Genomic DNA, 26,805 nt, shown 5'->3' with positions numbered 1-26,805 from the left:
ATATAGAGCTGATGGGAAGACCCTCCAGTTACTGAAGCAGCAGCCGCCACCAGTGTAGGACCCTGTGTTGGTACAGCCATACCTGGTCCCTGGGAGGGTTCCTCAAACTTTCTATTGAGTCTTCTTCTAGGAACAGCCAATTGTCTTGTTTGTCCAGCTACATTAATGGTGATTCAGAAGCTCCAAAAACAAAAATGGAGGGCTGATACCTGTGTATTGTCTTGAGTACCTGTGTATTGTCTTGTTGAGTATAAGTGTCAGGAAGCTAGTTGTTAGGTAATTTGGACAGGGTATAATCCCCAATCCTCATTAAATTAATAGGTACAATGCGAGGCGGGTATGAAGAGGCGACTCGCTGTACATCTTGCGAAATGTATGGGTTCCTTAATCATCCGATTGAGGGTGAATACTGCTGTGCAAAATGTAAGCACATTGTTTCCCTGGAAGCCCAGGTTCTGAATCTGAGGAAGCAACTGTCAGCACTGAGAAGTCCCTCCATACTAAAGGAGAGCCAGGAATGTACACAACAGGTGCCGGCAGGGGCCAGCACAGAGGCGGGTGGAGACAAAGAGGTGCAGGCACTAGGAAAGAGTGGATAGGTTACAGTCAGGAAGGGTAGAGGGTGGAGTGCCAGGGAGGCCGATCCAGGGCTGGAGCATCCCAATAAGTATGCTCCATTGAGTGACATTGGTGAAACCAGTCAGGGACCAGCACTGCTGGAGCTGAGGGACTCTCCTAGCTGCCGGGGAAGAACTTTCCCCAGTGAGAGTGGGGGGGAAGCGAAGGGAAAGGAAAGACAGATTCTGGTGGTAGGGGACTCAATTCTTAGAAGGACACAGAATCCAATCTGTAACAAAGACCTGCAGCGCCAAACTGTATGTTGTCTACCGGGCACTCAGGTTCGGCACATCACTGATTCTGTGGACAGATTACTGGGAGGGGCTGGGGAAGACCCAGCTGTCGTGGTGCACGTTGGCACCAATGACAAAGTCAGAGGCTGATGGAGTGTCCTAAAGAACAATTTTAGGGACTTGGGAGCTAAATTGAGGAAAAGGACCTCCAAGGTAGTATTCTCAGGAATACTACCGGTACATCGAGCCAAACCATAAAAGCAGAGGGAGATTAGGGAAGTAAACAAGTGGCTGAAGAACTGGTGTAATAAGGAGGGGTTTGGGTTCCTGGAGGACTGGGCCAATTTCTCAGTTGATAAACAGTACTATAGAAGGGATGGACTGCACCTAAATGAGGAGGGTGCAGATCAGCTGGGAATGAAGATGGCCAAAAAGTTAGAGGGGTTTTTAAACTAGGCGACGGGGGGAGGGTCCACAGGTAGAGAAAGTCAGCACGGAACATATTCCAGAGGGTAGTATTGGGGGCATTAGTGATAGGTTGACCAAAGCACTTAAACCCAAGGTAAGTATAGTAGCAAGTCCTCATCCCCTGATGAAGTCACGTGCGGTGTGACGTCACGCGTAGGGACGGGACAGGCTGTACATGCTGCGAGAGGTCTACGAGCTCGCAGCCCGTTGGAGATAGGATCGTTTTTATGTTGTTCTATGTGAGTACCCTGTTTTACTTAATAAAAAGCTGCTGGTTTAAACTCTATTACACTATTGGGACTCCCCTTGTCTTTATCCTCCTTACCATCGAGGGACCTACCCCCTGTGATTAGGACCGTGAGGATAACGTTCTACATCTATAGAAGGACCACCCAAAAAAAGATCTTTGGTCAATGCGTTTGCCCCATTACCCTAAGGTAAGGGGCCACTTCTCACATATGTGTTTAGACACGAAGATGTGCACCCTGTAATCTACCTTGAGCACTGCACTGTTATTACTGCATGCTAGGACGCTGCTACCACGTTTCAAAAAGAAGGACTTTTTTGCTGATACTCTTCACACTATTATTACCGTGCATGTTAGGATATTTTAATCACGCTAGATCTAATAGCTTTTACGTTTAACACCCGCTCAATTTTGGACACTTTATTACTGTTTGTGATTACACTGTTGCACATATGTCACTTTATGTGTTGCATGGTTGATTTACATTATGAGTCACTTTTGATTGCAATATGCACGTTATTATTATTAATTGTCATTATATATTACTGTTAATTTATCTATGGACATGATGCGATTTATTCACTGATTATTTATTCGTGACAATTTTTTAAATATTTATATTATTTGCTTATCCACACTGATGAGATATAGCTATCTATTATTATTATCACACATGTTTATTATTATTTTCACTACTCAGAGCTGCTGCCTTATTTATTAAGAGTGCCTTCACGGTTGATATTATCACCTTCTAATTGGTACTATATCTCTAATTGCACACTCTTATTTTGTTATATTTGAGTTATTCAGCTAATTCACCCAGGATTAGCGCGGCACCACATAGTCTTATAATTGTCTTGTTTGTCCAACTGCATTTATAGTTGGTGATTCAGAAGCTGGAGGGGCAGCCGCCACCAGTGTAGGGACCTGTGTTGGTACAGCTATACCTGTTCTCTGGGAGAGTTCCTCAAACTTTTCGTTGAGTCTTCTAGGAACAGCCATTTGTCTTGTTTCACCAACTACATTGATAGTTGGTGATTCAGAAGCTCCAAAAATGAAAATGGTGGGCTTATGGGAAGACCCTCCGGTTACTGGAGTGGCAGCTGCCACCAGTGTAGGGACCTGTGTTGGTACAGTCGTACCTGGTCCCTGGGAGGGTTCCTCAGACTTTTTGTTGAGCTGTCTTCTAGGATCAGCCAATTGTTTTGTTTGTCCAACTACATTGATAGTTAGTGATTCAGAAGTTCCAAAAATGAAAATGGAGGGCTGATGGGAAGACCCTCCGGTTACTGGAGTGGCAGTCGCCACCAGTGTAGGGACCTGTGTTGGTACAGCCAGCCGTACCTGGTCCCTGGGAGGGTTCCTCAGACTTTTTGTTGAATCTTCTTCTAGGAAAAAGCCAATTGTCTTGTTTGTCCAACTACATTGATAGTTTGTGATTCAGAAGCTGCTGATGAGAATCTTTCAAGAGATTAATGACGTAGTGGATTCCGATGATGGCTTGAATTGAAGATTCTCTCCCTCACATTCACTAGCAAATCATCCTCTAATCCCTCCTCCTCATCACCTAGTTTAAATTTTCTTCCAACATTTTGGCCATCTTCAATCCCAAAAAAGCTGAACCCCTCCCATTTAATTGCAATCCGTCACTACTATAAAGATGGTAACTGCCTGAAAAGTCAGCCCAGTTTGCCATGAAGCCAAACCCCTCCTCCCTGCACCAGTTCCTCAGCCACTTGTTAAGTACCCTAAGCTCCTGTTGCCTCTCTGGTGTGGCTCGAGGTACCGGCAGTATTTCTGAAAATATTGCCTTGGGGGACTTTTTCTTTAATATAGCCCCTAAGTCCCTGAAATAATTTTGTAGGGTGCTTCATCTTTCTCTAACTTTGTCATTGGTACCAATGTATACCATGACAGCTGGGTCCTCTCCAGTGCCATCCAACAATCTGTCCATGCAATCTGCAATGTTCCGAACCCGAGCGCCCGGTAAACAACATACTGTTTGGTGATAATGGTCTTTGTGACAGATTTCCCTCTGTACCTTTCCAATAACTAAATCCCCTACCACTAGTGTGTGCCTATCCTTTCTTGTAAACTTGCCCCCATCTTTGTCACATTCTGGTGGAGTCTCGGTGTGAATGTCACATGCTGGTGGAGTCTTGGTGTGAACGTCACATGCTGGTGGAGTCTCAGTGTGAAAGTCACATGCTGGTGGAGTCTCAGTGTGAACGTCACATGCTGGTGAATTCTTCATGTGAATGTCACATTCTGGAGGAGTCTCATTGTGAATGTCACATTCTGGAGGAGTCTCATTATGGATGTCACATTCTGGAGGAGACTCATTGTGATCGTGAAATTCTGGAGTAGTCTCATTGTGAACATCGCATTCTGGAGGGTTCTCATTATGAACATCACATTCTGGAGGAGACTCATTGTGAACGTCATATTCTGCCAGAGTCTCAGTGGTAACGTCACAATCTGCCAGAGTCTGAGTGGGAATGTTACATTCTGCCCGAGCCTCAACAGAATCGTTGCATGCTGGAGGATTCTTGATGTGAATGACACGTGGTTGATTTAACTTTTTGGTTATTTTCTTTCCCAACAGAGCTGCACCCTGCTCATTTAAGTGCAGTCCATCCCTGCTGTAGAGCAAGTAACCAATTGAAAAGTCAGTCCAGGTCTCCATGAAGCCAAACCCCTCCTTTCTGCACCAGCTCTTCAGCCACTTGCAAAGCTCCCTAAGCTCCTGCTGCCTCCTTGGTGTGGCTTGAGGTACAGGCAGTATTTCTGAAAATGCTGCCTTGAAGGTCCTTTTCTTTAATATAGCCCCTAAGTCCCTGAAATCATTTTGTAGGGTGCTCCATTTTCTTCTAATGTTGTCATTGGTTCCCATATGTACCATGACAGCTGGGTCTTCCCCAGCCTCATCCAACAATCCACCAATGCCCGCCCGCCCCAGTGTGAAAGTAGCCAAAGTAACACTTTTGATGGACTTTTTTGGGGACCAGTGACACCAATACAGTGATCAGTGCTAAAAATATGCACTGTCACCAGTGGCGGAACTACCGCCATAGCGACCCACACGGGCTCTATGGGGCCCGCAGCCGAGTGGGACCCGGTAAGTCGGCGTGCAAGTGACTGCGGTGCGGTGGGTGAGCCGCCGAGCTGCCCATCCACTCGGTGCTCGCACAGTCACGGTGACTGTGTGAGTGGACACAGCTGGGTGGCTCGGTGGGTGAGAGAGCGGACGGGAAGCTGCCAGCTGGGAAGCTCGGTGGGTGGACTGGCCAATCAGCGGGTGGTGGAGCAGAGAGATGACATCATCTCTCACCACCCTGCACCCGCCCTGCATCCTGGCAGTTCCGCCCTCACTGCGCAGGCAGCAGAGAGATTACATCATCACTCTGCTGCCTGGCTCAGATTGGGACACAGGAAGTGACAATCCCCATTCCCCACCTTAGCAGGAAAATGACAATCCGCAACTTGTGTCAGGTGACATGGCAAGTGGACAATCCACAACTTGTGGCAGGTGATGTGGCGAGTGGACAATCCGCAACTTGTGGCAAGTGACAATCCACAACTTGTGGCAGGTGACATGGCATGTGGACAATCCGCAATGTGTGGCAGGTGACGTGGCAAGTGGACAATCCGCAATGTTTGGCAGGTGACGTGGCAAGTGGACAATCCGAAATGTGTTGCAGGTGATGTGGCAAGTGGACAATCCACAATGTGTGGCAGGTAACATGGCAAGTGGACAATCCGCAACTTGTGGCAGGTGAGGTGGCAAGTGGACAATCCACAACTTGTGGCAGGTGACGTGGCAAGTGGGCAATTTGCAACGTGTGGCAGGTGACATGGCAAGTGACAATCCGCAACTTGTGGCAAGTGACAATCTGCAACTTGTGGCAGGTGACGTGGCAAGTGGACAATCCACAACTTGTGGCAAGTGACAATCCGCAACTTGTGGCAGGTGAAATGGCGAGTGATATCCGCAACTTGTGGCAAGTGACAATTCGCAACTTGAGGCAGATGATGTGGCAAGTGACAATCTGCAACGTGCGGCAGGTGATGTGGCAAGTGACAATCATGCAGGCGACGTGCAAGTGACACGCTCAGGGCTCCCACTGATTCTGCATTATGGTGAGTTGAACTATTTCATTTTCTATAACAATCTAAAAATAGAAATAATACGCTACAATCATCCTGACACATAACAACCATGGTTCCGGGATGATTGAAGCATTAACACCAGCCATTTCCCAAATAAATTGCCACCAAAAAAACGTATTTTCTGGCAGTGCCCCTCCCGAGACTAGACTCTGGATCCGCCCCTGCGGTGAGGAATGTAAGTTTACTGTTAAGCCTCCCAGGCCCCGTGAGTCTGGCCCTGTCCCGACACACGCAGCCGCATACAGCAGGAGGCAGGAGCAGAGAGCAGAGTGGGCGGGGCAGAATGCTCGGGCGCGCCTGTGAAGGGACATTGTTTTCGGCACTGGGTCACTGTTCATCAGTGCTGTCTTATTTCTCCCCTATTTGTCTTCTATTTACACAAACAAGTTTAATCAGAACAGAAATTGGTTAGAAGGCATGGAGGTCAGCAACGTGTGTCCTTCAGGGGCTGCATACAGTATACTGCATACTTTATTGTTCGAAATTAATATAAGCTGTTTCCTGGGTACTGTGCCACATGGGTGTGGTAATCTGTTGTTCAATGGCATTAGTTAATTTTTTTTGCGGGGGGGGCTGTTTGCAGGGGTGGGGCCCATACAACATTTTGCTATGGGGCCCTGTGATTTCTAGTTACACCCCTGACTGTCACTGTACTAATGACACTGGCTGAGAAGAGGTTAATATCAGGGGTGATCAATTGGTTAAATGTGTGTCTAGTGGGTGCTTGCTAACTGTTTGGAGGTGCTGTGGGAAGACAGAGATCCGTGTTCCTGCTTAGTAGAAACACAGAATCTTTGTCTTCTCTACTAGCAGAACGGCGATCTTTCTTGTTTACATAGATCGCTGTTCCACCTCTGATAGAAGCGATCTGCAGGTCCCGGCGGACATCATGTGCGTTGGAGAGCCAGAAGTGCAGAATCATATACTTTTTTTTTGGGTAGAGGGGGGCAGGATTAGAACCCTTGTCAGGTTTTATTGCAGTCTGTGTCCCCAGTAGGGAGAGTCACCCTCTCTATTTGTCCTATTTATCATTATCATAGCAAGTGAAAGTAAAAGAAAATCCCAAATGTAGGGTTGTCACCAGAAAAGTAATAGAGGGGAAGTCTTCCAATGGGGACACTAGTTGTGGTGACCTGGGGGCCCCCCGGGGCTTTCCTTAATTTGCAGGGATTTCCTCTCACTTCCTGTTTGGTTATGGGACAGGAAGTGAAGGGCGATCTCCGCAGTGGGACACAGATGGCTAAAGATAAACTGACGGGTTATGACCGTCCCTCATTTTTACTAGGGGGCCTGCAAAGCATTACACCCGCAATGAGCAGATTGTGGGAGCAATGCCGGGCTCCTGCAGACTGTCAGTGTAAGCTATCTGCTCATACCTCATACACACTGAGAGGAAGCATCAATCACCTACCTAGAGTGTTCAACAGTGCCCTGGTAGTTCATTGAGCACTACAAGCTAACAACCGCAAAGGCTGCTGTTACTTGTAGTTCATTCATTCACAGATTTCTGAATGAATGATGCTGCCGGGTAGACAGAGCCCCTCTCGGGTGTGTCTTTTAAAATAAAATTCTGATAGTGGGTGAAGATTCCCCACTTGCTGTCACAACAGGGGATGGGAGGTATGCGGGGGGCCACTGTCACAACAGGGGATGGGAGGGGTGCGGGGGCCACTGTCACAACAGGGGATGGGAGGGGTGCGGGGGCCACTGTCACAACAGGGGATGGGAGGGGTGCGGGGGCCACTGCCACAACAGGGGAGGGGTGTGGGGGCTGCTATCACAACAGGGGATGGGAGAGGTGCGGGAGCCACTGTAACAGCAGGGGATGGGAGGGGTGCGGGGGCCACTGTCACAACAGGGGATATAACATAAAATAAATCACAAAATCAGTGTACAATGAATGACAAAAAGGAAATGAATACAAAATAAAAAACATAAAAGTTTTTGTGGACAAAAAAAACAATATAACGTCCGTGAAAAAATATAATTTCAACTGCAAAGCTCCTCTATAGAATTTGGTATAGTCCCATGTGGGGCAAATATTAGAGTGATGTCCCTTCCACAGAAGACGGGTGAAAATGCATAGGCTTCTCCATATGTCATTTGCAAATATGCATGTGAAAGAAAGGAAGATTAGGTACGCTTACCAAAAAAAGATGGACACACACGCCATATGGCTGTGGGTCAGACAGGCATTTAGACCATTCAATCCAGCAGGTCTTTATTGGAGGAAACGAATGATGTGATGTTGTACTTCAATGGTTACAACCAAGACGATGAAGGGTAGATGATACACACCAGGAATTCCAATAGACTGACGTGCCTGTCACAGGCAGGCAGCTACAGTATTTACAGTTAGTGTACTATGTCCTCTGCACAGTGTGCACCTAAAGCTACCTAAACAAAATTAGTGGTGTTCTTCTGATCCTATTAGTACAGTACTGCAGGCAGCTGCAGTATTTACAAGTTAGTGTAGTGCGTCCTCTGCACAGTGTGCACCTAAAGCTACCTGAAGAAAATTAGTGGTGTTTTTCTGATTCTATTAGTACAGTACCACAGGCAGCTGTAGTATTTACAAGTTAGTGTAGTGTGTCCTCTGCACAGTGTGCACCTAAAGCTATCTGAAGAAAATTAGTGGTGTTCTTCTGATCCTATTAATACCACAGGCAGGCAGCTACAGTATTTACAGTTAGTGTAGTGCGTCCCCTGCACAGTGTGCACCTAAAGCTACCTGGAGACAATTGCTGTTGTTCTGCTCCTATTAATACCACAGGCAGGCAACTACTGTATTTACAGTTAGGTGCACACTGTGCAGAGGACACAGTGCACTAAAGCTACCTGAATGAAATTGGTGGTGTTCTTCTAATCCTATATTAATACCACAGGCAGGCAGCTACAGTATTTACAGTTAGTGTACTGTGTCCTCTGCACAGTGTGCACCTAAAGCTACCTGAAGAAAATTGGTGGTGTTCTTCTATTCCTATATTAATACCACAGGCAGGCAGCTACAGTATTTACAGTTAGTGTACTGCGTCCTCTGCACAGTGTGCACCTAAAGCTACCTGAAGAAAATTGATATTGTTCTGCTCCTATTAATACCACAGGCAGGCAGCTACAGTATTTACAGTTAATGTACTGTGTCCTCTGCGCAGTGTGCACCTAAAGCTACCTGAATAAAATTGGTGGTGTTCTTCTGATCCTATTAATACCACAGGCAGGCAGCTACAGTATTTACAGTTAGTGTACTGCGTCCTCTGCACAGTGTGCACCTAAAGCTACCTGAAGAAAATTGATATTGTTCTGCTCCTATTAATACCACAGGCAGGCAGCTACAGTATTTACAGTTAGTGTACTGTGTCCTCTGCGCAGTGTGCACCTAAAGCTACCTGAATAAAATTGGTGGTGTTCTTCTGATCCTATTAATACCACAGGCAGGCAGCTACAGTATTTACAGTTAGTGTACTGCGTCCTCTGCACAGTGTGCACCTAAAGCTACCTGAAGACAATTGCTGTTGTTCTGTTCCTATTAATACCACAGGCAGGCAGTTACAGTATTTACAGTTAGTGTACTGCGTCCTCTGCACAGTGTGTACCTAAAGCTACCTGAAGACAATTGCTGGTGTTCTCATACTAATAGCACTACAGGCAGGCAGTTGATTCTGCTAGCTGCAGTATCAGTATATATATATACATCCCAGCTTTGTGCAGCTACATCTCACTGCAGCCCATTAGTATGTCTGGAAGGCCATCAAGGAGAGGCAGAAAGTCACAAGCCCATAAAAGAGGGCAAGCAGGCTCTGTGTCTAGAGGCAACAGTGCTGGTCATGGAGACGGTGCATCCTCATCAGCACGTGGCCGTGGGACACACTTGTCCTTTTTTTCGGCAGCTGGCCCTGTTGAGCTGCAACATGCGGAAGACTTGGTCGAGTGGATGACCAAGCCGTCCTCATCCTCCTCATCCTCTCTCACCCACGCTCAGGGTACTTTGTCTGGCAAAGCAGCTGCCAACGCAGCCTCTTCCCTCGGTTCAATGGCATCAGTCACTCCTTCCCTAGCCCCACCATGTCCTCCTGAGGAGTCCCCCGAACTGTTTGACCACAGTGTTGGGTACATGCTCCAGGAGGATGCCCAGCGTTTTGAAGGCTCCGATGTTGGTACCTAGTTGAGGAAGGCAGTAACGTGAGCCCAGAGAGAGGGGGTGCCCAAGAAGGACAGCAATTTGGCAGTCATGTTCCCCCAGCTGCAGCATACTGCCAGCTTTGCTCTAGTGATAAGGAGGGAGGGGATGAAGAGGTCACTGACCCCACATGGGTATCTGATAGGAGAGAGGAGGAGGCACATTACCAACGAGGCAGGATGCCCTCCAGGGGCCAGCTTAAGGGCAGTACACCGACTGCATCACACCTCAGAGCTCCGCATGTGCAGGGCGCTGCTGTCTCTGTGCGTTATTCCAAAAGTTCTTTGGTGTGGGCCTTTTTTGAGACGAGTGCATCAGATCCCACCGCTGCTATTTGCAACATATGTCTCAAGCGTATCTCTCTTGGCCAAAACATCTCCCGCTTGGGCACCACATGCTTGACCAGACATATGTTGACCTGCCATGCAGTTCGTTGGCAAGTGTACCTAAAAGACCCACACCAAAGAACAAAGAGGACTTCTCCTTGCTCCTCACCAGCTGGGATCTCCAACCCCACTATACCTTCAGTCCTCTCTGAGATGAATGAAGGTGTAGAATTAGGTGTATCACAGCCAAGAACTTGGGGGCAATCTGCTATCGGTACACTGACGTCAGATTGTACCAGGCAAATTTCCCTGCCCCAGCTGCTGCACTGCCAAAAGAAGTTCACTCCCAGCCATCCACATGCCCAGCGGTTGAATACTAGCTTGGCTAAATTGCTAGTACTTCAACTGCTGCCTTTTCAGTTGGAAGACTCTGCCCCCTTCTGCGAGTTTGTGGAATGTGCGGTTCCTCAGTGGCAGGTTCCCAAACGCCACTTTTTCTCACGGAAGGCGATTCCGGCTCTCTACCGGCATGTGGCAGGCAATGTCTTGGCCTCGCTGGACAGGGCGGTCAGTGGTAAGGTGCATATTACCACTGACTCATGGTCCAGCAGGCATGGACAGGGACGTTACCTGTCTTTCTCCGCGTACTGGGTGACTCTTCTGGCAGCTGGGAAGGATGCAGGACAGGGTGCAGTAGTGTTGGAGGTTGTTCTGCCACCACGCCTCCAAAATACTACTAGTGGTGATTCTGCCACACCTCTCTCCTCTACCCCCTCCTCTTCTTCTTCCTCCATGGCCTCTTCCTGTGCTGATTTGACTTCAGAACCAGCGGTGCTCCGTAGGCGTTCAAGGGGCTACGCAAGCACGCAGGCCAAAAGATGCCATGCGGTGCTTGAGCTGGTGTGCTTGGGGGACAGGAGCCACACTGGGGCAGAGATTCTGTCAGCTCTGCAGGGGCAGGTTCAGAGGTGGTTGACGCCACACTAGCTTAAGGCAGGTATGGTGGTTTGTGACAATGGCACCAACCTCCTCTCCGCCCTCTGACAGGGACAACTGACCCATGTGCCCTGTTTGGCTCACGTCCTTAACTTGGTGGTGCAGCGGTTCTTGGGCAGTTACCCGGGCTTACAGGATGTCCTGAGGCAGGCCAGAAAAGTCTGTGTGCATTTCCACAGGTCATATAATGCCAGTGCTCTGCTGGCTGACCTCCAAAAGGAATTTAACCTGCCCAAGAACCGCCTAATCTGTGACATGCCCACCAGGTGGAACTCAACGTTGGCCATGCTGCAGCGGCTGCACACACAGCAGAGGGCCATCAATGAGTACCTGTGCGACTATGGCACCAGGACAGGGTCAGGGGAGCTTGTTTTTTTTTTCCCCACGCCAGTGGGCCATGATCAGGGATGCATGCACTGTCCTGTCACCATTTGAAGAGGCCACAAGGATGGTGAGCAGTTACAGTGCCTGCATCAGTGACACTGTCCCCCTTGTCCACCTGTTGGAGCACACGCTGCATGGAATAATGGACAGGGCACTTGAGGCAGAACAGAGGCAGGAAGAGGAGGACTTCCTTAGCTCTCAAGGCCCCCTTTATCCAGACAGTGTTCCTGCGTGCCCACCGATCACACAGGAAGAGGTCGAGGAGGAGGAGGAAGAGGAGGATTGTGTCAGCATGGAGATGGAGCCTGGCACTCAGCATCAGCAGCAGTCTTTAAGGGATCATTTACAGTCCCAAGAAACCCATGGACTTGTACGTGGCTGGGAGGAGGTGGCTGCGGATCATGTCGTCCTTAGTGACCCAGAGGACTCTGGACCGAATGCCTCAGCAAACCTACGTTGCATGGCCTCCCTGATCCTGCAAAGCCTGCGGAAGGATCCTCGTATTCGTGGTATCAAGGAGAGGGATCAATACTGGCTGGCAACCCTCCTTGATCCACGTTACAAGGGTAAGGTTGCGGACCTTTTCTTGCCGTCGCAGAGGGAGCAGAGGATGAAACATCTTTGGGAGGCCTTGCAGAAAGGTATGTGCAACGCGTTCCCAGAGACTGGAAGGTTACAAACTCCTGTTCCTGGACAATGTGTTGCTGAGGCTTTGGATAGTCAAAGAAGGAGCGGTGGAGAAGGTGGCCATCTGACCAATGCGTTCAGACAATTTTTTAGTCCGCAGCCCCAAGGTATGATCGGTTCCAGCAACCATCGCCAGCCTCTGTTTTACATGGTGCAGGAATACCTAGGGGCAAGATCTGACTTGGACACCTTTCCCACCGAAAATCCTCTGGGTTACTGGGTCTTGAGGATGGATCACTGGCCAGAGCTTGCACAGTATGCAATTAAGCTACTGGCCTGTCCTGCATACAGCGTTTCTTTCGGAACGCACATTCAGTGCTGCTGGAGGTTTTGTAACTGATCACAGGGTGCGCCTTGACCACAGACTCGGTCGATCGACTGACCTTCATAAAAATGAATCAGTCTTGGATCACCACCAACTACCAAGCACCTGATGCTGATCTAACTGAATAATTTTTTTTGAAAGATCCCTTCAAGACTGCCTATGCTGATGCTGAGTGACTATCCTCTTATGCTGAGTGACTATCCTCTTCCTCCTCAATGATCATGCTGATAGCATGTAAGAATATTTTTGGTTCTGGGCGCCACCACCAGTGGCTAAGGCCCAATTTTTCCAGCCCCTGTTTAACAGGGGCGTGTAATTACAATTTTTGATGCAATATTTTGCAATGAGGGTTCGTTGCTGCACTCAACTAGAGTATTTGTGAGGGGTTGCAGTGTTGTGGCACCAGCACCAGTGCCTAAGGCCCAATTTTTCAGCCCCTGTTTAACAGGAGCATGTAATTACAATTTTTGATGCAATACTTTGTAGCAGGGCTCGTTCCTGCACTCCAACTAGAGTATCTGTGAGGGGTTGCAGTGTTGTGGCACCAGCACCAGTGCCTAAGGCCCAATTTTTCAGCCCCTGTTTAACAGGGGTGTGTGATTACAATTTTTGATGCAATATTTTGCAGGTGGGCTCATTCCTGCGCTCCAACTAGAGTATCTGTGAGGGGTTGCAGTGTTGTGGCACCAGTGCCTAAGGCCCAATTTTTTTGCCCCTGTTCAACAGGGACATGTAATTACAATTCTTGATCTAATATTTCACAGAAGGGCCCGTTTCTGCACCCACCAAGAGTAACTGTGATGACTTACAGTGTTGTGGCACCAGCACCACCACCACCACCAAAGGCCCAATTTTTCTGGCCCTGTTCAACAGGTGCATGTAATTACAATTCTTGATCTAATATTTCACAGCAGGGCCCGTTCCAGCTCCCACCAAGAGTAAATGTGAGGACTTACAGTGTTGTGGCAACACCACCACCACCACCAAAGGCCCAATTTTTCTGCCCCTGTTCAACAGGTGCATGTAATTACAATTCTTGATCTAATATTTCACAGCAGGGCCTGTTTCTGCTCCCACCAAAAGTAACTGTGAGGATTTACAGTGTTGTGGCACCAGCACCACCACCACCACCACCAAAGGCCCAATTTTTCTGACCCTGTTCAACAGGGGCATGTAATTACAGTTCTCAATCTAATATTTCTAATATTTCACAGCAGAGCCCGTTCCTGCGCCCACCAAGAGTAACTGTGAGGGCTTACAGTGTTGTGGCAACACCAACACCTAAGGCCCCAATTTCTGCAGAGTATATAGGGCAGGCCCCTACTTTCAAACATCCAACTTACAAACGACTCCTACTTGCAAACAGAAGGAGACAACAGGAAGTGAGATGAAATCTACCCCTAGGAAGGGAAATTCTCTCCTGTAAGTGTTAATATGGGAAAAACGTGTCTCCTTTCCACTGATGCTTTATCACCAATCCTTGTTTCACTAAAAACCCCAAATTGTCAAAAAAAATTGTCATTGGGACAGAAAGTGAGGTAAAATCTTCTGAAGAGGTGCACAGACAGCAAAACAAATGTCACAGGGGTGATAACCCTTCCCTATGTTTTCCAAAAAGCGTAAAAATAGATTTTTTTGGCTGGAGCTACACTTTAAAAATGTATCAGTTCAAAATTACAAACAGATTCTACTTAACAACAAACCTGCTGTTCAGAGGGCCTGGGGCCCCATACCTTTCCTTTTTTTAATTTGGGTGCGGGGTTCCCCTTAATATCCATACAAGACCCAAAGGGCCTGGTAATGGACTGGGGGGGGTACCCATGCCGTTTGTCTCACTGATTTTCATCCATATTACCGGGACCGGACATTACATTAAAGCTGTAAGCAGTTTTAAATGACTTTTATTACTTTAAAAATGTCATTTTGTGCAGGGACTGTTCTAAGCACGGGAAACACGCGCCACTTTACAGGTATACTATAGACACACCCCAGGTACGATATTTAAAGGAATATTTGATGCAATATTTTGCCCACACGGAGTTCTACAGGCGTCTCCAGAATGGCAGCTTGTGCTTGCCACCTCCAGAAGACAATGCAGAAGGACTCCCATTCGTCTTCATTGCGGATGAAGCGTTTGCGCTGGGGGACCATCTTATGCGGCCATTCCCTATGAGGACCCTCACCTCGGACCAGAGGGTTTTTATTTACCAGCTGGCCAGAGCCAGAAGAGTGGTGAAGAACACGTTTGGAATAATGGCCAGCCGGTTCCGTCTATTTCTTACACCCATACACATGGCGGAATATAAACTGAATCACATCATCCTGTGTTGCTGTGTTCTCCACAACTTTTTAAGGAGAAATTCTTGGAACTATGCTGGCTCAGTTGGGCCTGAGGCCGGAATTAATATTAATGAACCAACCCTGACGACGCTTGAAGCTGGCCGTCCTGGCTTGCCCCCCAGAGTGCCCGCGAGGTCCGTATAAGATACATGGAATACTTTGCAGGTAGGAGGGCCATCGATATGCCAGACAATGTCTGAAACATTTTTTAAATAAAAATACATTTTAAACTGAACAAATATTTGCTCTGATTTCCTGCTTGGCTTTCTTTTAGCTGTCTCCTCTGTTATCTTTTTTTAATGGTCTAATTTTTTGGGCTTTTTCTTCAACAGTGCAAATGAAATTTCTTTGATACACGAGGTGACAATCTCTTCTTTGTCTAACTATTAATTATTATGTTGTGGGTCTGCTACACACACACCCTGTTTTTATTGTGAATGTATGTAGTGCATTACTGACAAAAATAATAATAATTTTCAACACCATGCCCTAAATTTGTGGAGTCCTGAAAATGGTGTGATTGTGTAAAATTAGAAAGCACTGTTGGGTGTTATTTACCAAAGGAAAATACACTTTGCACTACAAGTGCACTTGAGACTGCACTGAAACTGCACTTGTAGTGCAAAGTGGATTTGCCTTTAGTAAATAACCACCATTGCCACTGAAAACACCAACTTTACTGCAAAAATGCTTTTGAGCATTGAAAGAAGAAGCCACACATTGTTGATTATCAATCTTTTTAATCAAAGCACAATCACATGTGCGTTTCTAAAAGGTTTTTTGAACAAACCAACATGTTTGTTGTATAACAATTTTTGGGTCACATTAAAATAAGTAGAAATTGCCTTTTATTAAGGTAAAACAGGCATGTTTAAAACCATAAAAAAATACACAACTCTGGAACTTACAAAGTTCAACTTTTCAAGAAAGTGAAGGCAATATCAGACATGAGTATTTATAAACTGTGTTTGATATTGCGTTCAGCAGATGGGGTGATGTCACCCCTGGAAAAGCCAAATTTTGAAGATGCACACAAATTGCCTAATGTCAACATGTGCTAGCTGCCATCATGGGGGATCAAGGGACGTGTTTTGTGGGTGCAACCCCTTCCTCTCAGTTACTTTATTATTGAGGAAGGGGTTGCACCCACAAAACGCGTACATTGATCTCCCGTGATGGCAGATAGCACATGTTGACACACTGTGTGCATCTTGAAAATTTGGCTTTTCTATAATATGTCAAAAATTTGTCATAAACATAACAATAATAAAGCTGCAATAAGTTAGGGATTTCTGGGTGTTTTAAATTCTCCCTAAAACATCAATGATGTTCTTCATTTTGTTTTGAACATCATTGGTTTTTTGCTTGATGTTTTCCAAATCCCTATTACACCCCATTATCTCCCCGATGAGGATCTGGGCACTTTCACTGGTGAAGTGACATTCCTCTTCCACAACATCACGATCACCTAAAATATAAAAAAAAAAAACACACCATGTATTATAAATATACAGGCATCCATCTCTTACCTGAGGCTGTGGTCGCAGACACTCACCTGTTGTGGTGACAATTTCCACAACATCTCCCTTCTTCTCCTCTGGTTGGGTTTGGGGGATTTCCCCTTCTTCCTGAGGTGGGGCGTGCTCTCCTCTGTTGAGTGGTGTCCTCTGAGTCTTTTCTCCCCTATGTGAACAAAATAGGTATACTTAGCACACAGATATTTGATGGCAGAAATAGGAATATGAAACATTGCTTGGAAGTGAGGTACAATTGTCTGTTTTGGCAGAGTTCCAAGATGAAGAAATATTGTTGTCTTTTGTCAAGCTGGAATACTTACCTGTTTTGTACAAGCTTCACAGATGGAGACACCCCTATAGTATCCACTGGAGCACCTGTGTGGGGCCCCTAATAAAAAGGGTGTTCTGGTGTCCCACACTAGTGCTCCAGCATCCAGATGTGTAAACAGCTGCTGAGTGTCCTCTCCTTACACAGAATCTAGTTTGCATTTCATTGTAGTTACAAACCCATCTAGACAACAAACTTATTTTAAGAGAAGTAGGGCATAAAAAATGTATTGCACTGCATCTTGACAAAACATGGTGTTTTATTGACTGAACGAACAAAGTTTCCTACGAACTAATAATGTGTCCACGAACATGAAAGTTGCCATTTTAAAATGTACAACACTAAAGAAAAGCACATGGAGCAGCACGAGCGTTAGAAAAATAAAGAATAGGAACACAGGACAACTACTTACTTTTTTGCAGCACTCTCCTGATCCTTCTATACTGATCGTGCTCCCTGATTTTGAGGTCTGACCACCGCTTCCTCAGTTGATCCTTGGATCGCCGTACCCCAAAATTTCTGTGTAGACTCTTCACAACTTTCGCTATGATCTTGGCCTTTCTCACATTTGGGTTGGGGTAAGGTCCATACTTCCCATCATAGTCGGCCCTTTTCAATATGTCCACCATCTCCACCATCTCTACAAAGGACATATTTGAGGCCTTAAATCATCTCCTCTAGGATTGTGACGTTTCTGGCTCCGGGCTTTCCTCCTCGTTGCTGTAATTATCACACACCTGCTCGGTCTCCGCCATGTCCTCTTCCCCACTGCGCCAAAAGAGAAGGGGCATAGACTATAAAGAACGTCAGGGGCGGGCTGAGTTTCACGCATGCGCATTATAACAATAAACCAAAGAGGAAGGCATCGCTGGATCAGTTACTGGAATTTGTGAAGCCAGTGATCCCAATGGCAGACATCCCCTATTTGAAGGCCCTAATTGGTGGCATGAGGAGCACTTATCTAAGGGAGCACAAGAAGGTCCAGGATTCCCTGAGATCAGGAGCAGCAGATGACATTTATGTCCCCAGGCTGTGGTACTATGACAGACTGCATTTTCTGGCAGGCCATACTGAACCCAGGCCAGCACTCTCCAATCTTCCTTCTATGTTTCCTTCCCCCTCAGCTGAGGCTTCTGACGCCCAGCCTGGGCCTTCCAGGCAGCAACATGTGGAGGAGCCCAGCTTGAGCCAGGTATAGCATTCTTCTAAATATTTCTGTTGGTCAAATTAATGATGTTAAATATATGTTACTTTGGATTCCTAATTTCTGATTTCACAAAGTGTTTTACATATTAATAGACAGTAGTGGCCACAAATGATTGTGACAAGAATGAAAAATGCTGGGGTCAGAATGATAGTCTTTTCTATGTATTAACATTCAATATGCAACAGTCATGAGATGAAAATTGTGTGTGATTGATGAACCAAAAACTAAAATGATGTCCCTTTTTCATACACAGGAAAGTCTCAGCCAGGAGGTGGCCAGGCCCAGTAGCCTGCCCAATACCCAGGTCCTTCCCCTCCGCCTTCAACCAAAAAGTGTCAAGAAGAGGAGTAACATGAAGGGGGCAGCAATTGGCCTATTTTGGAAGGCTACTGCGGCCCTCAGAACCTCCCACAGTGTTCAAGAGGACTTTGCATATATAACAGCCTGCAAAATGCTGGAAATGGAGGAAGGCCAACGCCTAATATGTGAGTATCTCATCTTACAAGCCCTAAATAAGGGGTTGAGGGGCCAACTCACAAGCCAAAGCCACGTTTGGGAGTTGAACCATGGTCCTCCTCCTCCTCTACCAGGTCCTCCTCCTCCTCCTGCCACACCTCCAACACCAGAGCCACAGCCTGGAAGGAAGCATCTAAGGAAGACCAGAGAGTGATGGCCTGGGTTCAGTCTGGTCTGACAAAAGATGCAGGCTCTTGTATGACCACAGCCTGGGGACAGATATGTCATCTGCTGCTGTTCATGATCTCTTGGACTTCTGGACCAGATTGTACTCCCTTATATATGGACTCCTCAGGCCACCAATTTTGCATTAAAATAGTTGATGTGTGCCCTGGGGGCCAAAGGCTTCACCAATTTCTACAGTTTCTCCAGCGTTGCTTCCCTCTTTCTTTGGTTATGACCCCTTAATAAAGGAATTTTTTTTTGTATTATACTCGCCTATGTGTTTTCCTTCAAAAAGGACAGTTTGTTTGTGAGTAGGCAGGTACATTTCAAAAATACAATGTCGAATTTACAAGAGACACCAACACCAAGCAATCTCCTTGAGATTAAATAATACATGATAATAATGGTGTTGTGGTAACTTGACACACAAAACACACCCAAAACTATTCTGGAGTAAAAAAAAAAATTAATTAAAAAAATAACAGGAGATCAGGATTTAACAAACTAAAACAAAATAATACAAAATCTAAAAACATAAAAAAAAATTCTTTTCGGGAGATGTGACTAATCAAAATATTATATTCATGAAATCATGATAAATAATAAGGGAAGAAGTTTGTGAGAACTCTGTGTGAATATGAGCAGCAAAACAACTTCATTCTTCTAGCATTTTAAAGAAGAAGAGAGTGCGCTGCATTAAACAATTTAAAACATTGCAGCGCGACGGAAGTGCTATATCCATTATGAACGCTAATTTTACCAGACCGAGCAGTTCCATCTTGGAATTTATTCTGAGCATGCGTGGCACTTTGTGCGTCGGAATTGTCCACACACGGTCGGAATTTACGCGAACGGATTTTGTTGTCGGAAAATTTTATAGCCTGCTCTCAAACTTTGTATGTCGGAAATTCCGATGGAAAAAGTCCGATGGAGCCCACACACGGTCCGAATTTCCGACAACAAGCTCCGATCGCACATTTTCCGTCGGAAAATCCGACCAAGGCAGGGATCACATGTCCCCTATGGTAGATCACATGGACCCTATGTTAGGTTCATAGTGATCTCCGACCAGGACATAGCCAGGCAGGGATCACATGTCTCCTATGGTAGATTCATAGTGATCTCCGACCAGGACATAGACAGGAATTGATCACATGGCCCCTTTGTTAGGTCCATAGTGATTTCCGACCAGGACATAGCCAGGAAGGGATCACATGGCCCCTATGGTAGGTTCATAGTAATCTCTGACCAGAACATAACCAGGCAGGGATTACATGGACGCTATGGTAGGTTCATAGTGATCCCTGACCAGGACATAGCCAGGAAGGGATCACACGGACCCAATGGTAGGTTCAAAGTGATCTCAGACCAGGACATAGACAGGAAGGGATCACATGGCCCCTATGTTAGGTCCATAGTGATTTCCGACCAGGACATAGATAGGAAGCGATCACATGGCCCCTATGGTAGGTTCATAGTAATCTCCGACAGGGATCACATGGCCCCTATGGTAGGTTCATAGTAATCTCCGACAGGGATCACATGGCCCCTATAGTAGGTTCATAGTGATCTCCAACCTGGCCATAGACAAGAAGGGATCACATGGCCCCTATGGTAGGTTCATAGTGATTTCTGACCAGGACATAGCCAGGCAGGGGTCATATGGACCCTAAGGTAGGTTCATAGTGATCTCCAACCAGGCCATGGCAAGGCAGGGATTACATGACCCCTATGGTAGGTTCATAGTAATCTAAGACCAGGACATAGCCAGGAAGGGATCACATGGCCCATATGGTAGGTTCATAGTGATCTCCTACTAGGCCATAGACAGGCAGGGATCACATGACCCCTATGGTAGGGTCATAGTGATCTCCGACCTGGCCATAGACAGGAAAGGATCACATGGCCCCTATGGTAGATTCACAGTGATTTCTGACCAGGACATAGCCCAGACATCCCAACCTGCAAAAACTAATTTCAGGGAGGTGGCGCTTCACGCCCGCAAACGCCACCCCCCGCGGCAAAATATTATTTAAATCACTTTCTCAATATTTTTTCGCAGTGCTTCTGGGGAAGTGGGTGGGGGGTTGGTGGCAGTGGATAGTGTCAGTAGTTTTTTTACTTTTAATAATTGATTTTTACATTTTAATTTGTTTTAATTTTTTTTCACAATGCTTTTTTTTATTTTTTTACACTTTTTCATTTTTTAGAATTTTTTTACAATATTTTATTTTTTATTTTTGGGGGGGCTTTGGTGAGATGTCAGGGGTCTAAACAGGCAGGACACATTCCCCAGTCCCTTTCTCAGCACTAAAGATGAATGAACAGGAGACAGAGGCTCCTGTCCATTCAAAAACTGAGCAGAGTAAACACAGTTTACACTGCTCATTTATCACAGGACACAGGAGCGATCTCGCTCACTGTGTCCAATTACTAGTCTCCCCCACAGCCAGCGGGAGAGGAGAGGAGGGGAGCCGGTTATGGGGGACGAGGGGGGGTGGAGAAGGACACGGAGGGGGATGGGGGAGGAGTACACAGAGAAGCTGGGGATGATCGGTGCGCAGCAGGAGGGACAGCCGCCACACCGATCGTTCCCGGGAGATGGGGAGGCACTTGCGGGTGTGCGGGAGCCACCTCAGAAATGCGGGAGTCTCCGGCACCTTCCGGGAGACTTGTGATGTCTGCATAGCCAGGCAGGGGTTATATGGACCCTATGGTAGGTTCATAGTGATCTCTGACCAGGCCATAGCAAGGCAGGGATCACATGACACCTATGGTAGGTTCATAGTAATCTAAGACCAGGACATAGCCAGGAAGGGATCACATGGAACCTATGGTAGGTTCATAGTGATCTCTGAATAGGCCATAGCCAGGCAGAGATCACATGACCCCTATGGTAGGTACATAGTGATCTCCAACTAGACCAAAGCCCGGAAGGGATCACATGGACCCTATGGTAGATTCATGGTGATTTCCGACCAGGTTATAGCCAGGCAGGGATCATATGGACCCTATGGTAGGTTCATAGTGATCCCTGACCAGGACATAGACAGGAAGGGATCACATGGCTCCTATGGCAGGTTCATGGTAATCTCCGACCAGGAAATAGCCAGGCAGGGATCACATGGACCCTATGGTAGGGTTCATAATGATCCCTGACCAGGACATAGCCAGGAAGGGATCACATGACCCCTATGGTAGGTTCATAGTGATCTCCAACCAGACCATAGCCAGGAAGGGATCACATGGACCCTATGGTAGGTTCATAGTGATCTCCGACCAAGACATAGACTGGAAGGGATCACTGTCCTATATATATATATATATATATATATATATATATATATATATATATATATATACCCAGATATAGAGGTGTGACATGTGTACTCTCTGTATATACTATATATCCACTGTCCTATATATCTCTATATACTATTTCCACCATATATACTCAGATATAGAGGTGTATCATGTGTAATCTCTGTATATACTATATATGCACTGTCCTATATATCTCTATATACTATATCCCCCGTATATACCCAGATATAGAGGTGTGACATGTGCACTCTCTGTATATACTATATATAGAGGTGTGACGTGTGTACTCTCTCTATATACTATATATCCACTGTTCTATATATTTATCTATATACTATATCACTGTATATACCCAGATATAGAGGTGCGACATGTGCACTCTCTGTATATACTATATATCCACTATATACCCAGATATAGAGGTGTGACGTATACTCTCTGTATATACTATATAGCCACTGTCCTATTTATCTCTATATACTATATCCACCATATATACCCAGATATAGAGGTGTTATATGTGTACTCTCTGTATATACTATATACCCCGTATATACCCAGATATAGAGGTGTGACTTGTGTACTCTCTGTATATACTATAGCCCGTATATACCCAGATATAGAGGTGTGACATGTGTACTCTCTGTATATACTATATCCTTGTATACACCCACATATTGAGGTGTGACATGTGTACTCTCTGTATATACTATATATCCACTGTCCTATATATCTCTATATACTATATCCCCCATATATACCCAGATATAGAGGTGTGACATGTGTGCTCTCTGTATATACTATATATCCACTATCCTATATACATCTCTATATACTATATCCCCTGTATATACCCAGATATAGAGGTGTGATGTGTGTACTCTCTGTATATACTATATATCCACTGTCCTATATATCTCTATATACTATATCCCCCATATATTCCCAGATATAGAGGTGTGACGTGTGTACTCTCTGTATATACTATATATCTGTATATACTATATCCCCCGTATATACCCAGATATAGAGGTGTGACATGTGTACTCTCTATATATACTATATATGCACTGTCCTATAAATATATCTATATACTATATCCCCCCATATATACCCAGATATAGAGGTGTGACATGTGTACTCTCTGTATATACTATATATTCACTATATACTATATACCCAGATATAGAGGTGTGACATGTGTATATACCCAGATATAGAGGTGTGACATGTGTACTCTCTGTATATAGTGTATATCCACTATCCTATATATCTTTATATACTATATCCCCCGTATATACCCAGATATAGAGGTGTGACATGTGTACTTTCTGTATATGCTAAATATCCACTATCCTATATATATATATATCTATATATAATATATCCCCCATATATACCCAGATATAGAGGTGTGACATGTGTACTCTGTATATACTATATATCCACTGTCCTATATACCTCCTTTATACTATATTCCCCGTATATACCCAGATATAGAGGTGTGACAGCTGTACTCTCTGTATATACTATATATCCACTATCCTATATATATCTCTATATACTATATCCCCCATATATACCCAGATATAGAGGTGTGACGTGTGTACTCTCTGTATATACTATATATCCACTGTCCTATATACCGCTATATACTATATTCCCCGTATATACCCAGATATAGAGTTGTGAGATGTGTACTCTCTGTATATATTATATATCCACTGTCCAATATATCTCTATATACTATATCCCCTGTATATACCCAGATATAGAGGTGTGACATGTGTACTCTCTGTATATACTATATATCAACTATATAGTATATACATTTTAATGAATTTCAGTGCACACAAAGATAATATAATACCCACATTTTTATTATAATTTTGGCGCCAGGTAGCTAAACATCAAAAATGTCAAGCTTGAAAATTGTGCACGCTTGTGAAATGGTGCCAAACTTTGGTATTTAACCACTTCCCGCCCGGCCTATAGCAGAATGACGGCCGGGCGGTGGTTCATTTATCCTGACTGGGCGTCATGTGACGCTCTGCATGATAACAACTGCCGCGCGCCCGTGGGGGCACGCATAACGGGGATCGGTGGTGCGGTGTGTCAGTCTGACACACCGCTACACCGATCTCGGTAAAGAGCCTCTGACGAAGGCTCTTTACCACGTGATCAGCCGTGTCCAATCATGGCTGTTCATGATGTAAACAGGAAGAGCCGTTGATTGGCTTTTCCTCACTCGCGTCTAAAAGACGCGAGTAGAGGAGAGCTGATCGGCGGCTCTCCTGACAGGGGGGTCTGTGCTGATTGTTTATCAGCACAGCCCCCCTCGGATGCCCACTTCAGACAACCAGGGAAGCCGCCAGGACCACCAGGGAAGCACATAACATGTGGATGGCCAGGTACATCCCCCATAGCCATCCACATGTGCGAACATATGCCCAATCAATGACAATCAGTGCCCACAAATGGGCACTGACTGGCAGCATTATGAAAACAAAAAAATTCAGTGATGCCCAGCAATGCCACCCATCAGTGTCATTAGTGCCCATCCGTGCCACCCATAAGTACCCATCAGTGCCACCTATGAGTGCCCATCAGTGCCACCTATCAGTGCCGCCTATCAATGCCCATCATCAGTGCCCATCAGTGCCACTTCATCGGTGCCCATCAGTGCCGCCTTATCAGTGCCAGTCAATGCAGCCATATCAGTGCCTGTCATTGAAGAAGAAAACTTACTTATTTACTAAAAATTTTAACAGAAACAAAGAAAAACTTTTTTTTTTCAAAATTTCTGGGTTTTTTTATTTGTTGCGCAAAAAATAAAAATCGCAGAGGTGATCAAATACCACCAAAAGAAAGCTCTATTTGTGGGAACAAAATGATAAAAAATTTGTTTGGGTACAGTGTAGCATGACCGCGCAATTGCCATTCAAATTGCGACAGCGCTGAAAGCTGAAAATTGGCTTGGGCAGGAAGGTGTATAAGTGCCTGGTATTGAAGTGGTTAGGAATCACCATAGGTGACGATTTATAAGCTTTTATTGGTTACCAGCTTAGAGTTACACAGGAGGTCTGGTGCTAGAATTATTGCTCTCGCTCTGACGTTCGCTGCAATACCTCACACGTGTGGTGCGACCGTGGTTTACGCATGCATATGGTACCAACATGTGCGTTCACCTTTTCATGCTACCATGGGAATGCTTTACATTTTTTATTTATATATTGGTAGGACACTGACAGATGTTTTTGTGCACTTGTACACTATGACAGATGTTGATCGTCCACCGGTGGACACTGACAGATGTTTATTTTGCAATGGAAAACTATTGCAGATGTTTTTGGGACACTTTGATAGATGTTTTGTGCACTGGTACAGATGTTCATGGAACAGTGGTGTTTGGGGATGGCTGCAGTTTGTGTGATCTGTGACAGCTCTCTATTTAAAATCATTCTTTACACAGAGAGTTGTCAGCAAAGGCTGCAGCATCCCCCACACTGAGCTTTCACTGAGCTCAGCGTGGGAGCTGACACAGAGACACTAGTTTTTGTTTACACTGTGAAGGTTGTGATTGGGCACAGCCATCACGTGATCAGGAGGGCCAATCACAGCGCCCATATCCTGATCTCTGATGGGCTGTATCCGAAGATAACAGCCATCACGAGATCGCGCTGCTACGCAGCCGTTCATTCTGCGCAACGTACAGGTACATCCACTCGGAACAGAGAAGCTCCCACCCAGCCATTTATGTACAGTGGCTGGGTGGAAAGCGGTTAAAGCACCCCTTAAAGTGGTTGTAAAGTCAGAAGGTTTTTTTTATCTAAATGCATTCTATGCATTTAGATAAAAAAACCTTCAGTGTTCAGCAGCCCCCCTAATACTTACCTGAGCCCCTGCTTGATCCAGTGGTGTCTAGGAGTGCCTTGTCCATCCGGGACTCTCGCTCCTGATTGGCTGAGACACAGCAGAGGTGCCAACGGCTCCCACTGCTGGCTATCAAAGTCAGTTAGCCAATGAGGAGAGAGGGGGTGGGGGCCGAACCATAGCTCCATGTGTGAATGGACACAGAGCTGTGGCTCGGCTTAGGTACCCCCATAGCAAGTTGCTTGCTGTGGGGGCACTATACGGGAGGGAGGAGCCAGGAGCACAGAAGTGGGACCCAAGAAGAGGAGGATCTGAACACCTGTGCAAAACCACTGCACAGATTTTTTTGTTTACCAAAAATATGTAGCAGAAAACATATGATGAAGAAATTAAATTTTTTATTGGGTATGTTTTATAGCAGAAAGTAAAAATAAAATGTTTTTTCAAAATTGTCAGTCTTTGTTTATAGTGCAAAAAATTAAAACTGCAGAGGAAAGCTCTATTTGTGGTAAAAAAAAAGACATCAATTTTATTTGGATACAACGTCGCACGACGTATAGCTAAAAATCGCCTGGTCAGGAAGAGCAGGTAAAACCTCCCGGAGCTGAAGTGGTTAAGGTACTGTAGTTTGTCGTGATCCACGGGTGTGCCCAGTTTAAAAGTGTGACATGTTCGGTATTGATTTACTCAGCGTAACATATTTTATATTTTGCCCAAAAAACAAAAATGGGTATTATATTGTGTGCACTAAAATTCATCAATGTAGCTTGTCCAAAAAAAAGAAATTGCGTTTGAAAAACCGCTGCACAAATATTGCAAGTCAAGGGGTTAAATATTTGAACCGGTCTTCACACAGCCAACCAATCACAATGCCGGTGTCTTGCCGAGAAAGTTCCCCCGGCGG

Source organism: Aquarana catesbeiana, linkage group LG02 (assembly GCF_042186555.1).
Source record: "Aquarana catesbeiana isolate 2022-GZ linkage group LG02, ASM4218655v1, whole genome shotgun sequence".
NCBI lineage: Eukaryota > Metazoa > Chordata > Amphibia > Anura > Ranidae > Aquarana > Aquarana catesbeiana.
The sequence above is the reverse complement of the archived record's forward strand: the minus strand, read 5'-3'. Positions refer to the sequence as shown.